The sequence below is a fragment of the Cupressus sempervirens genome, chromosome 5 (genome assembly GCF_028749045.1).
Source record: "Cupressus sempervirens isolate cs-2001-9-10 chromosome 5, ASM2874904v1, whole genome shotgun sequence".
NCBI classification, from domain to species: domain Eukaryota; kingdom Viridiplantae; phylum Streptophyta; class Pinopsida; order Cupressales; family Cupressaceae; genus Cupressus; species Cupressus sempervirens.
The window spans coordinates 438,016,015-438,030,553 of record NC_143122.1 but is presented as its reverse complement, the minus strand read 5'-3'; the positions used below and the strand labels follow the sequence as shown (position 1 = coordinate 438,030,553).

Below are 14,539 nucleotides of genomic sequence, written 5' to 3'. Positions count from 1 at the left end.
ATGGGTTCTAGTTTTTTGAAATCTTTTGCAGTTGATTTTTGATTGGGGTTTTTATTTTTTGCATGGTCGGGCCTAGGATTTCTTCTGCATTAGTGAGAATAGATGATTCTTCTCCAACTATGCATGCAATGAGACCTGAATCATTTTATTCAAGGGAGAGCTCCAAGTTGAAAAAAAGTTAATGGTTGTTTTCAGCGTAGCCATGATTGCCCTGTTCTGGTTATTCCTCCAGTGGCTGTAATGGAGGACATTGAATATTAGACCAAGCATGCTTTGATATGCAAATTTTTTGGAATCCAAATTTGCCTATCTTCTCTTGAGGCATGGATCCATCGCTCATGGCAGGTGGAAGGCGATATGGAGATTATGCTGGCAAGGAATAGCTATTTTTTTGTTGTATTCTCTTGCATGTCTGATTGTGATCATGTTTTTGAAGGAGGCCCTTATTTCTACAACCATGTGGGGTTATTTGTCAAACCCTAGCATTAAGGATTTAATTTTGCTGAGGATCTCCCTTCAATAGTGCCAGTTTGGGTTCACTTGCCTTGCCTTCCCCTGGAATTTTGGCATGAAGACATCCTCTAGAAAATTGCTGCTTTGTTGGGAAAGCCAACTATGATCACACATCAATCCCTTAATAAAAAGGTTATTTCTTATGCTAGAATTTGTGTTGAAATTATTTTGAATAACCCATTACCAGATTCTTTAGAAATTTGTCTTGGGGCTTCTTCCTGGGTGCAACAGTTAGATTATGAATCCCTCCCTTTCCGTTGTCAAATTTTTCATGAGTATGGTCATTTGTACAACATCAGTGCCCCCGTAACTTGACTTCCAAAGGAGTGGATGGTTCTACGGCTAGCAATGCTAGTGGTTTGGCAGATACTACAAAGAAAGGAAAATCTCAAATGGCTAATACTACCAAGGGGATGAATTTAAAAGATTCTTCAGGAAAGGGTAAGGCTCAAATGCAGGATAAGGATGGATTTACCGCTGCTTGCCCTCAAGCTAAGGGGTGTGGTAAGAAGAGGCCTTTGAAAGAAAGAATATATGATTCAGGTTTTAATCGCTTTAAGGTGCTAGATAGTATGCTTCTAGAGGAGGGTATTCCTCCTCCTATCTCTTCTAACCCAATTTGCCTAGATGAGGGATTTGTACCTAATGACACTTGTGGGGCATCCCAAGTTATGGTATAGTAGAACTTTGAGGTCCCTATAGCTCTTGTGTCAGAGGCTCTAGTGACATATGTAGTGTTGGAGGATAATGACATTGTTCTGGCTGACTTGGTTAAGGATGTGCTACCATTAGGTAAGGGTAAGGGATCTCTCCCCTTGGGGTTGATGCCTAGACCCTTTAAATAGGTTTCTTTTACTCCCCCTCTAAGGAGTGGGTGCAAAATAGACCAAGAGAAGATTAAACTCACAGGAGATATATTGATTGAGTCTAGTTCAGTGAAACCTTTGGATGCTCATTTCCCCCATTCTACTCAATGATGATTATTCTCTCATGGAATGTTAGGGGGTTGAATAGCATCCCTAGACAAAAGGCTATTCAAAATTTGGTGGGTGATCATTGTCCTGATACTTTTTGTATCCAAGAGACTAAGCTTTCTATGGAGTCTATGGTACAACATGCCTCTAGTATTTGGTCTCGTGGCCAATTCCATTGTGTTGGGGCTATGGGCAGTGCTGGTGGTTTAGCTATCTTTTGGGATCCATGGAAAATTTCTCCCCTTAGCTGGGTGTCTTCTTTCTTAGCTCTCTCTATGGTGGCCTCTTCTTTAAACTCAAGAGAGGTAATCATGGTTACTAATGTGTATGCACCTATTGATCTTGTGGGAAAGGAGGAACTTTGGAAGCATATTCAATATGTTAGAAATTGTCACCCTTATCATGCTTGGGTGTTAGCAGGGGACTTCAATGTAGTTTTAGGTCTGGAGGAGAAGCATGGTGGTTTGGCTAGACTAGGGCTTTCTTTTGCTCTTCTTTGGCAACACATATTTCTTTTGCATATCTCTAATGTTAAGCCTTCTAATGGTCTTTATACTTGGAATAATTGAAGGACTGGTGTTGATGCTATCTCAGAACATCTTGACAAATTTCTTGTTTCTTTCTTTTGGGTTAGTGGCACCTATACTCTCTCTTTAGAAATCCTTGATTGGAGGGGTTCTGATCATTGGCCAATCAAATTTTTAGCTATTGGGGCTTTTATTCCAAAGCATCCTCCTTTTAAGTTCTAGTTGATCTGGCTTTGTGACCACTCTCTTCATGATTTTGTTTTATGTTGGTGGAAAGATGATGCTCTTGCATATGGTACTGCTATGTTCTCATTTTCTAAAAGGCTTCAATATGTTGAAAGGCAGCTCAAGATATGGAATAGACAATGTTTTGGGAACCTTCACTATATGAAGAGGCTTGCTCAAGAAGATCTTGATGTCATCACAAGGGAGATTAGAGATCAAGGTTTCTTGAAGGATCTTGGAAGGGATGAATCCCTTACTTCTAGAGCTCTAGAAGAATGGGAACTTCGAGAGGAAATTTTTTGGAAGCAAAAGGCTAGAGATGATTGGCTCCAGGAAGGTGATTGGAACACTTCTTTTTTCCATAAAATAGTGCAATCTCACAGGAATCAGAGCAATATTTCTTCTTTGGTTAATTCTCAAGGCATCCAATTGACTTCCTTGATAGCTTTGTTCTAGGAGGCTACTCGGTACTTTTCTACCCTCTTCTCTGAGGACTCTCCTCCTACTGATAATGAAGAAAATATTATTTTGACTTGTATTCCTTCCCTTATCACTCAGGAAATGAATGATTCTCTCATGCATCCAATATCTTTGGAAGTGCTAGAGGAGGTGGTCTTTGGCATGCCTAAGGGGAAGGCTCCTAGTCTTGATGGCTTTCCAGCTGAGTTCTTTCAAGAATTTTGGGACATCATTAATCATGATTTGTTGGAGGTGGTTAAGGAATCCTATTCTAGCAAGAAGATGATTTGGGCTTTGAATTCTACTTTCTTGACTTTTATTCCTAAGAGAGAGTGTGCTAATCAATTGGAGTTTTTTAGACCAATTACCTTATGTAATGTGGTTTACAAAGTTATTACTAAGTTGATTGCTGAGAGAATTAAAAAGTGGCTTCCCATTATTATCTCAGAAGAACAAGGTGGTTTTGTTGCTGAAAGAATTTTTTTGGATGGGGTGGTTATTGCTATTGAGGTTATTCATTCTATGGCTACTTAAAAGGAGAGAGAAATGTTTGTTAAGCTGGATATGGCTAAGGCCTATGATAGAGTTAAATGGAGTTTCTTAAGGAGTATTCTTCTTTCTTTTGGATAGCTCTAACTAGATGAGTTGGACCATGAGTTGTTTTACTTCTGTGTCTTTTTCTATTCTTCTTAATGGTCAACCTTATCAGCTATTTGGTGCCTCTAGAGGCCTCCGCTAAGGTGATCCTCTCTCCACATATCTATTCATCATCATGGCTGAGGGCTTGGGTAGATTCATTAAGTATCAAGTGTCCCAGAATTCTATTTAGGGGTGGTGGTGGAGTAATGGTTTACCTATGTTACCCCAAGTTTCTGGGACGGTTTTTTTTTTTTTTAGGAATAGGGGACGACAAGGGATAGCTATATATATATATATATATATATATATATATATATATATATATATATATATATATATATATATATATATATATATATATATATATATATATATATATATATATATATATATATTCAAAAATATTCATCAATTCTACATTCGTCATAGTAACATAGTTAAAAATTATCAATTTCATTCATCAATGATCATAGGGCATAGAATTCAGCATCTAATTGAGTCATCATAGAAAATCAAAATTCTAATTAGCATCATTTTCAATTATCTAAGAAAATTCAAATAATCACTTTCAATCATCATCTAAGTACTTACAATACCATTAGTAAGTCATGAAATGAATCAAATGAGACAATGAAAAACATCAACTTTCAACAAAATGAAAACATTGAAAAGTTAAGACTTAAACAATTAAACTAGATCTGTAATATAAATGAAACCATAAAAGATAAAGAGATCTGTATGATATCCGTGGAAATAATGGATCATGTAACAGTAGAAGTATACAGTTATTATTATTAATGGATGCAAGGTTATGATTATATATAATAATGGGTGCAAGGTTACGATTATATATAATAAAACATTAAGATAGGAAATGAAAACATTGAGTTATTATTATATTAAAAAACCCTAGTCTATATAAAAAACATTAGAAGTTATATATATATATATATATATATATATATATATATATATATATATATATATTTGAAGCTACAGGGTCCACAGGTGGCTTATTTAATTTTTGTGGTAAAAATTGAAAACTTTTTTAGAAGTCCCAGAAACCTCTAAGAAAACAAAATGTAGCCCCTAGGATCATCAACAAGTTTCTAAAACTCGTTGACCATTTCTTGTGTTTCGGGGATGCGTTTCTGATTTTTCTATCTACGTGGGGATGGCTTGGAAATGTTTCTTGCCATCCTCCCGTCCCCAAAAATGTCCCCATTTCCAAAACTTGAGTCTTAGAGGTGGAAAAGCATTTTAGAGTAACATAGTGGTTTACCTTCTCTTTCCCATCTTCAATTTGTTGATGATTCTGCTCTTGCGGGTCTTGCTAGGATCAAGGAAGCTGAAGCCTTTCGACATACTTTGGACATTTATTTGGTAGCTTCAGGCCAAAAAGTTAATAAGCACAAATCTTCCATTTACTATTTTAACACTCCTTATTCTATTTACCACAAGATTGATGGTGTCCTACAATTTCAAATTGGGTCACTTCCTTTGAGTTATCTTGGCATTCCTATTATTGTTTGTAGGCAGCCACGTCTCTTATGAAAAAAATTGATTACCAAGCTTTAGGATAAGGTAAATCATTGGACTCATAGATGGCTTTCTACTGTTGCTCGGGTTACTCTTCTTCAATCTGTTATCCAAGCTCTTCCATTAGTACATTTGAGGTCATTTATTGACCATTATTGGTCAAAATTTTCACCCAATTTTCAACCAAATCTCAACCAAGTTCAACCAACCCATTGGTCAGAAATTTTCTGGTCAAAATTTTGACCAACCTATTGGTTGGTCAAAATTTTTTCCAATATGTTGGTTGAAACCTTTCAAACATGTTGGCACAAGTTTTGCCAAGCATTGGTTGAAATTTTGACCAATGCTTGGTCGAAAACTGCCTAGTATTGGTCAAAATTTTGACCAATGATTGGTCAAAAATGGCCATGTATTGGTCAAAATTTTGACCAATGCTTGATAAAAAATTGCTAGGCATTGGTCAAAATTTTGACCAATGATTGATCAAAAACAACCATGCATTGGTCAAAATTTTGACCAATGCTTGGTAGAAAACTGCTAGGCATTGGTCAAAATTTCAACCAATGCTTGGTCAAATTTTTTTTGAGGCTCACACTTGTTGAGGTCCACTTCAGAAATGGCCCTTCCTATGAAATTATTCTGTAAAACCTTTCTAATGAGATAATGTGTTATGAGCTCTTCATCAGTGGGATGGAATGTTAATCCAGGAGGCAGTTGTGCATCACCCATATCATGACTATAACTAAAGTTAAGAGCCTCTATTATTGAATTCTCTTAACTTTAGTTACAATCATGATATGGGTGATGCACAACTGCCTCTTGGATTCACGTTCCATCCCACTGATGAAGAGCTCATAACACATTATCTCATTAGAAAGGTTTTACACAACAATTTCACAAGAAGGGCCATTGCTAAAGTGGACCTCAACAAGTGTGAGCCTCTGGGAGGGTTCAATTCCCTCCTTTATTAGTCACTATGTGTATAATCCCACACACCCATTTGATCTCGAATGATGATATGTACTAAATGCTAAGTGTTTGTGCTAAGTGCTCCAAAATGATCCATTTCATGCCTTCATTTGTACACAATGTCTTTCTAGTTTCTTGCTACTCGCACGCCCATTTCATTTCATATGATCATCTAAAAATTGTGTCACTCTAAGCTCTCAACTATTTCCTCTTGATTGATCATCTCATAACTATTGAATGAGAGCTTTGGGATAAGCTATAGGCATCCATCAAAGCATAAAGGATTTTCTCAAATGATGTAGATGAAGTAGTACCATTTTCCTTGGGAGACATGCTTGCAAAATGGAATCATAGATAAGTCATGTGAACTATTTGACAGGATGCTTGAACGTAATGTGGTCATCAAAAGCCATGGTTGTTGGATATGCACAAAATAGATAAATCGAGAGAATATATTTTTTAAAGTTGCAACTGCCCTGGTAGACATGCATGCAAAATTTGGAATCATAGGTAAGGCATTTGAACTGTTTTATTGACTACCTCCATGAAATGTTGTCTAATGGCAAGCCAATATTGCAGGATATGCATATTGATTTGTTGAATATATCTTGATGATGTAGTGACATTCTTGTTATTGGAACCAATGCCACATATGTATAAAATTGGGATTCCAACTCTTGTTGAGGTTGTAAATTATGTTGAACATAGTCTCAAGCCATAATAGTTTTCTATTTGCCAAAATTAGAGAGAGAATCATACAAACTTGTGCGAGTTCTTTATATTTTCTTTGATATGATATTCAAGAAAAGGATGAGAAACAAAACTCTAAATAAGTGGGCAAGCTCTCCATGTTCTCTACACCCCACAAGTAAATCTACTCTAATAAAAGAGGTAATAAAAAACTAGTTCACTTTGCATTTGTAACCTTGGGCAAGCTCTTAGCAACATGCTTGCATTGAACCTTTGACGTAACAGAGAAATAGACAAGCTCACAATCCTGAGGAAGGCTTTCTTAGATAAGAAGTTTCTGAGTAGGCACAAATCCTCACTAATAATGTTGCTGCAATTTTCTTGTTTAAATCCAAACAAAGTTGTATTATCTTAGCCAGAGGAGACTATTGTTGTTTGTGGTTAAGGATCCTTTAGGTCAGTAGAATCACATGCAAATTGGATATGACATTGCAGTAAGAAAACTATAATAAGAGTTAGGAGCTTGCCTAGTGATTAGGGCTTGAGACTGGACACTGCATGAAGCATTTGTAGACATTTGAGTTTAAAGTATCACTAATACAAAATCAAACTGAAAAGGAAACTTGGCAAATAAAACTAAATAAAAATAGTTCTCTTGAGTAAATATCAACATTGTATGAACAATACCATTACAGTGCACTATACTTGGTACAAATATATTGTTGGCTGAGTCCCATGACACAATGCTAGTTCCTAGGTACATCAATATGCCTATTTATCCAGGTATATCATTTTCTTACAGATAAAGGACAATCTACTGAAAAAAGAAAAGACCACTTTTTACAAATTCACATAGGTATAAACCCATTCATCTCTGAAGGTAATGCTCTTACTACTATTTCACCCCCAGTAAATTTGTTGTAAGTTCCCAAGTGACAATAGTTGTAGCATTAGTAGGGAAAGCTCTCACCAATGTAGGCCCCAAGCCAACATATAATCCTCTAAAACTGAGTTCTCTATAAATCTGTCAAACATAGAATTGGGAAATGGTTTCATGTTCATTAATATGAGCACTTCTTGCTTTTAAATTCATCTATTGGTTATCTAAGACTACGTAGTAGAAAAGATCCTAGATGAAAAGGCAGAAGCTAAGTCCAATGGTATTTGAATATTTAAATTTTAATCTTTTAACCCAATTCAATAATCCAACCGACGTTAATCGTAATAGATAGCCTAATTGTTGTCATAAGAATCCAACAGCCTTTTAAACAAAATCCTAATCAAAATCTTTATTAAAAATTAATTTAAAAACATTTTTTTCTAGAGTAGAGTCCATGTAAAAATGAAATTTTATGTCCTACCATCCTGATTGTGTGTATAGGATTTCTGTTAGCATTAATATTTGGAGCTATTTGAATACAGGTTTTTGCAACATCAAGAGGCAAAACAGTTGAGAAAGGAAATTGTTACATTAAGTGCCATGGTAGATTCAAAAAGAAAAACAACATCAAACATACATTTCTTCTTGTGGAATTCTAGAATGAATGCAGATTGATGGAAGGTTGCACTCCACAGGAAGCTTGTTCAACTTTGTAGCTCTGTTAACACTCTTGACAAATATCACAACTTGATTGAAGTCCAGTGCATCAAGCAGATCATTCAGCTTTCGGTTCTTCTCTAGATCGCTTAGTTTGATGTAGTGCTAGAAGAATCTTAAGACATAAATACCAAACACAACAAAAGAGAGAATTGTTACTATTTTATCAGACATTATTAAACTCAAATAAATTCAATACCTGAACTAAACCATGAACTGTCAATTTTGCCTCATTGTCAACATATATCTCCATAGGCTGTAAATGGAAACAAATGTGTGTAACATTAGGTGGTGTGATTGCCATCAAGAGCCAATAGTGCTACAATAATCCACCTCATATTTGTACCATGAAAAAGAACTAAACATAGCTAGTGCAATTATCATCAAAACTTCCAGAGGTCAAGACATGATTTGTGCCCTCAAAGAATGGTTTGTCTAGTGAACCTATCAAGATAATTATAGAGCAACTAAAGAGGGCACTTATATCTACAACAAATGAGGTTGCCATATGAAACTTTATTCACAAAGCTAAAGAAAATCTAGTTAGAAGATGCAAATATGGGTTAAGCCGTGACTATCCATTTGAGTTAGGTGACAATGAGATGCTACAAAACATACCAAATTAGAGTTACCAATAAATAATATTTGCAATTCACACAAGTATATTTATTATTTACAATTTATAGACTTATTGTGCCAAAAGTATTAAATAAGAGAAACCAATGAACAATATTGTGTTGCCTCTTGCACATAATATTAAGTTCTGGCTAAATTGATAATCTTTTTTTGTTTAAATTTATTTACTACTAATCTGAGCATTCCATTTATCTATCCCTATTTCCAACCTTAAAGTAGATGATCATTTAGCTCTTCCCACTCATATTTATTGTGCCCAGGTGGCTGTGTACCTAATTACTATTAATTCTTTAGAAATAGACTTTCCCAACTCTTGCAATGGAGTCACCCATGCAAGGGAAACTTTGGACTTCTAATCCTGCATCATATCCTAAGGATGGATCTCATACACAGTGCTGTCTAAGAACATTTTTTCACAATGTTATGAACCATGTGAACTAAATATCTTTAAAAGTAGGCATTGTATGACTGGAAAAAAAAAGGCCAAAAGGATAATGAGAATAAAATTTGGCACAAAGTGCAAGCTTTTTAGGTCTTTGTTGTTCTTATGCAAACTTCAAATTTTTACTGTCCTCCAGGCTATCATTAGCTTCATCTCCATATTTTACTCCTATCTCTAGATCTTCAAAATCTCTATACGCAAAGTCATCATCTTCATCACTCTCATCCATTGCTTCACCTCGGTGAGCAACCTTTGACCAGTCACTAGTAACAAAGTGGTCACAAATGCTTTTAATTACATCCAAATTTAACCAATCAATTAATTGTGAATCATCTACATGTGGCTTAGTGTAGTCATCAGCATTAGGATCTTCAACATTGAGATGCACATCATGTTTTTTCTGTCAAAGTACAAGCAAAAAAATATTAAGTCTGTGATGTAAATAATTGCTTACAAAATAGAAAACATGCAAAAAAAATAGCAAATGGTTTTCCATCACACAATTTTCTTGCTCCATAGTAATTGTGACCTGATTAGTGGAAAAGAATGAATGCGGATAGGTTTCAATAAACAATGAAGCATTACAATACATATAAATATCATATCAGTCAACACAGTGTCTGAGGTGGGAATACTGATAAATCATCAAACACTTCCAAGTTGAACCTAGCTTATATCTGCACACCAAAACCTTGAATCTAGTAGCCATGAGAACAAGTTTGGGAGGGTAGAGAAAACTAGGACAAGCTACAGCTTCCAAAAAATTGTAGGAACATAAGTTTTAAGCAAGTGCATCCCCTTTTTGATTTTTCTGCATCAAACCTTTTCTCTGCTACAATGCCTGTTTTTGTATCTTGAATATTCACCAAAATGCTCTAGACATAAAAATTAGGGAAGCAATAACATGATATTAGTATCAATATTGTTAAGGAACAAGATAGCTAAATATCATCACCTAAAAGGTCAGGTATTTAAATATCATCACCTAAAACTTATGCAACTTTGATGGTTATTAATTAGGTTTTCCACTTGTTAGTTGTGCTTGTTATATATTATGTACTTTAAGCTCTTCTCATGGCCTCTTGAGTTCTTATCCTTTGGTTTCTTATTTGAGATTTGATAAGAGATACCATGTAATAAGGAAGCATCCATATGGGAAAATTTTTCATTGCAAAATCCAAAATCCAAAGATGTTACTATTTTTTAACCTTAAGCTTTGCAACTTGATGTTTTATTGTTTCAAATTGCATTTATGTGCTACCCTGCATCCTTAGTAATGGGGGTTTCATTTTAATTTATGAATAAGATTAGGATGAGACTCATTAAGATCTTTGAGTAATTTCATAGCAGATATCAATATAACTGAAGATGAATTCTATTCTTGATTAGTGTAAGAAATTGTTTTAGATTGTTCATTGTAGTTTGTGTTTTCTATTGCTATAGTTACTCATTGATGTGTGAATGTTCATATTATTTTTTTCATCGTCTGTATTGATTGATCAAAGAATGAGCATTTTGAATTGTTCAACACTAATTTAGCATTAATTCATAATAGAATGCTCCATGTGCAGGGAATTCTAGTTTTTGCTTTAGTTATGGTTACATTGGGACTATAGATCATGTTAGAGTCTATTCGACAACTTGTTTCAAAGGTAAATTCCCCATTCAAGGATGTACCTTTAAGAACAAGATATCTATTTCCCCCTAGTGGTTCTCATGATGATTTGAACTTTTCATGAACATGGAAGATATATTATATGCTTTTTTAGTCCATTGTTTAGCTGTGTATCCTATTACTGCAAATACAGTATATTTTATTGGACATAATTACAACCATAGATACAATTTTGTGCTCATGATTTAAATCCTTTAAACAACATGGTTTTGCTATGTTAAAATAATATTCAAGTGTTGGAGGTCATATTTATGTTCTTAAATACAACATCATTAGGTGAGTGTTAATATTTTGGATTAGTAAACCCCCTTCACCATTTTTGAAGGAATTACATGGTATAAGTGGCTTGAGCTCTGGCTTTCTATTTTTGCCAAAATTTTGTAAGTGGATACAAATGAAAACACTCATAGAAATCCTTGATGTTGAGTTTTACTTGGCCTGATTTACATGGTTTACCAGTGATGCAAAAGTGAACAAAATGAAGGCATACTTCCTTTTCCTAAAAGTTGAGTTTTATACTTGTTTATTCTGATCATTATTTTGGAGCTATAAAATATTGAGCTTAAATGTGATATGGAGTATGCTTTTTTTTCTGCTCTTTTCCATCGGTTCCATCAATAGTGTATTGTCTTTTAAATGAGCTACTATTTCATAATACATATAAGTAATACTCTTACACCAACTTCATTCCCAAATTATGCAAAATCGAGGTGTATTGTTTGAAGGAGATAGGTGGTTCTAGGTTGTTGGAATTATGGTTTTAGTTAGTGTTGTGAAGTTGGTCCTTGTAATCTATTGCTAGACTTTTACAAATGAGATAGTAAGGGCATATGCCCAAGATCATTTCTTTGATGTCATCACCAATTCAATTGGTCTCACTGTTGTAGTTCTTGGAAGTAATTTTTACTTGTGGATTGATCTAGCTGGAGCAATAGTGGTAAGCACTTCTCAAACCTTTTACTTTACACTGTAACATAGGATACTTCACATTTTGATTTTCTACAATAATGCCTATGTAGTTAATAAAGCCAAATAATGTCTATATATGTGCTCCTAGCTAACTCGTATAACCCACACCAAACATAGAATATGTTTCCACTTTCCACTAATTAGTAGTTGTTTTAAAGAGTCCAAGTAGATGTGACCATTTGCATTACTTGATTCTGGAGATCTTATTTGTTTAGAATAGTATTGGGGTTTCATTTCCTTAGAGATGATAGTAAGGACTACTACATGATATATGTATGTATACAATGTATTTAGAACACATGACTGCAAATAATCCCAGTTGGCTCCTTCAGGATTACCATATCTAACCTCTCTTTGTATGTACATATAGGGATACAAACTTTTGTCTTTATAGATGGTAACACTAATAACAATCATTTAGAATGCTAGTGAGTAATAACAACTACATGCATGCACAATAACAAAGAGGATGTATTCCTTTTTATTTAAACTTGATCATTAGTGTCTATCAAGTTATTTGTGTGGTGGTGGTAGCAAGAAGGATGTATAATATTGTGATCACTAAAGCCAAAATACAGATTACCAGGCTTCCTCCTAGCAGATGCCAAGTATGCTTCAAGTTTATATTAATGTGTATAATTTGAAATACTAAAGCTAATAGTGGGTCTTTTGTGTAGTTAGCACTCTATACAATCAAGACATGGTCAAGCACAGTTTTGGAGAACGTGAATTCTTTGGTGGGGAAAACAACGTCGCCTGATTATTTGCAAAAATTGACATATCTCTGTTGGAATCATCACAAAGACATATGCCATATTGATACCATCGAAGCTTACACATTTATCTCTCATTTCTTCGTTGAAGTTGACATTGTGCTACCAGTGATATGCCCTTGCAGGATGCTCATGACATTGGAGAAGCACTTCAAGAAAAAATAGAATCTCTTCCTGACATAGAACCAGCTTTTGTGTATCTAGACTATGAATATTCTCACAGACCTAAGCATGGGAATGGAAATTCCTAGATGTCTATGATAGGTTGTATACTTTAACTAACTTTCCTAGCATCTTCTGCCCTTTTTATAAACCTATTATGGTCGACCAGTACATTTCTTGTAACATTATATGTAACCACTATCAATGCTATGTATGAAGCACATACCATCAAAAGGATCTAAATGATTGTTGACCACGGCATAGACTTATTTAAGGCAATTCTCAAAAATTTTCCCTATATGGGGAAAAGTAGTAAAATATTAACACCAAAGGCTTTCTTACTATGAAATTATATTGAATGAATACAAAATTATTATTTGCCTACCTGCCCATAACAGAGGTATCCCAACCTTAACATAATAGAGCTGATTCTTCAGACAGACGGGAAAAACTTATTTAGTCTGAAAGGAAGAGCATAAAATCCTATTGCAATTTTCTCATATCCTTACCATTTTGGCCATTACGTTAAGGAACTTTAATCATAGGAAGGAGGATAAGGGTGGTTATGGAAGAGGGGAATGGCTATGGATTCCTCACTAGGTACACTCACTCAAATGGATGGTAAAGGGCCACATGAGGCCACAAGGGATGGTATCCACTCTTGGGCCTTAGGTAGAGGAATGATTGGATATGGATTTTTCACTAGGTACACCCACTTGTATGGATGGCAACTACCACAAGAAACCAAGAGTGATGGCATTTTCTCTTGGACCTAGGGTAGATGATTGATTAAGGCACCCTAATATGCCCCTTATACTATCTCTCCTATAGTTTAACTCCATTAACAAATTCAATATTCCATATTATTAAATTAACCATCCTAATCCTATTTGGAATGATATATGCCTTAATATCGCAAATAAGGAAGATCTATTTGTGGATTATGTGTCAAAGATTTCCTAAAATGTTGTAGGACCAAGTACATGATGTTACACATTCTATTCTACTTCTTGTGCTACTTAGAGTCTTTGATTCAGAGCAAATATTCAAGCATTTACAGAAAGGGGACATTACATACAACAACCATATAAATCAAAGTCTTCCTAAGAAAGTAGCACTATGAAAAGTATATGAAAGCTTTTTGTATAACATCAACTACATGTGTTGTATAACATATTTTAATTAGTCATTACAATAAATGTAAACAAGAAAAGATCATTTTTCATAAGGATTTGATATCTCTTAGAACATATTAGATCTAGAAGATGGATATGTACAAGTTACTTGTTTTGTGACTAGCAATCACACGGAATTTGAAAGCCTAGCAAACAACCAAATCATAATATATCTACACACCACTACAAAAAGCACATTTATAACAAAATAAATGCAGCATATCTGATTCATAAAAATGTACCACACCTATTCCTTAAAGTAGGCAACAACATGTTTTGTACACATTTCAAGGCTTTCACTATTTGGGGGAGGAATGTCATAACTGTGACACCATTCATGAACTTTCTCCTTTCCATATCTATCAGTTGTTTCCTATTTGTTGAGGCCTTACAATTCTTCATACCTGCATTGCAGTAAACTTTTATGGAGTAATCGTTATAAACTTATATTATACACAGTTTGAAACTATTAATATCCAAGAATTGTTATCATTAAGCCTTTACATGCACTCATTGAGTTGCCAAGATGTTATGATTGGAATAGAGTGTTTTTGAGTATCTTCACTGAATATCCT

At 34.7% G+C, this 14,539-nt stretch overlaps 1 pseudogene; it reads left to right on the top strand.

Moving 5' to 3' along the window:
• Positions 1-905: 905 nt before the first annotated feature.
• LOC149556662 (metal tolerance protein 11-like) lies at positions 906-12,878 on the top strand (annotated as a pseudogene).
• The last annotated feature ends 1,661 nt before the right edge of the window (positions 12,879-14,539 follow it).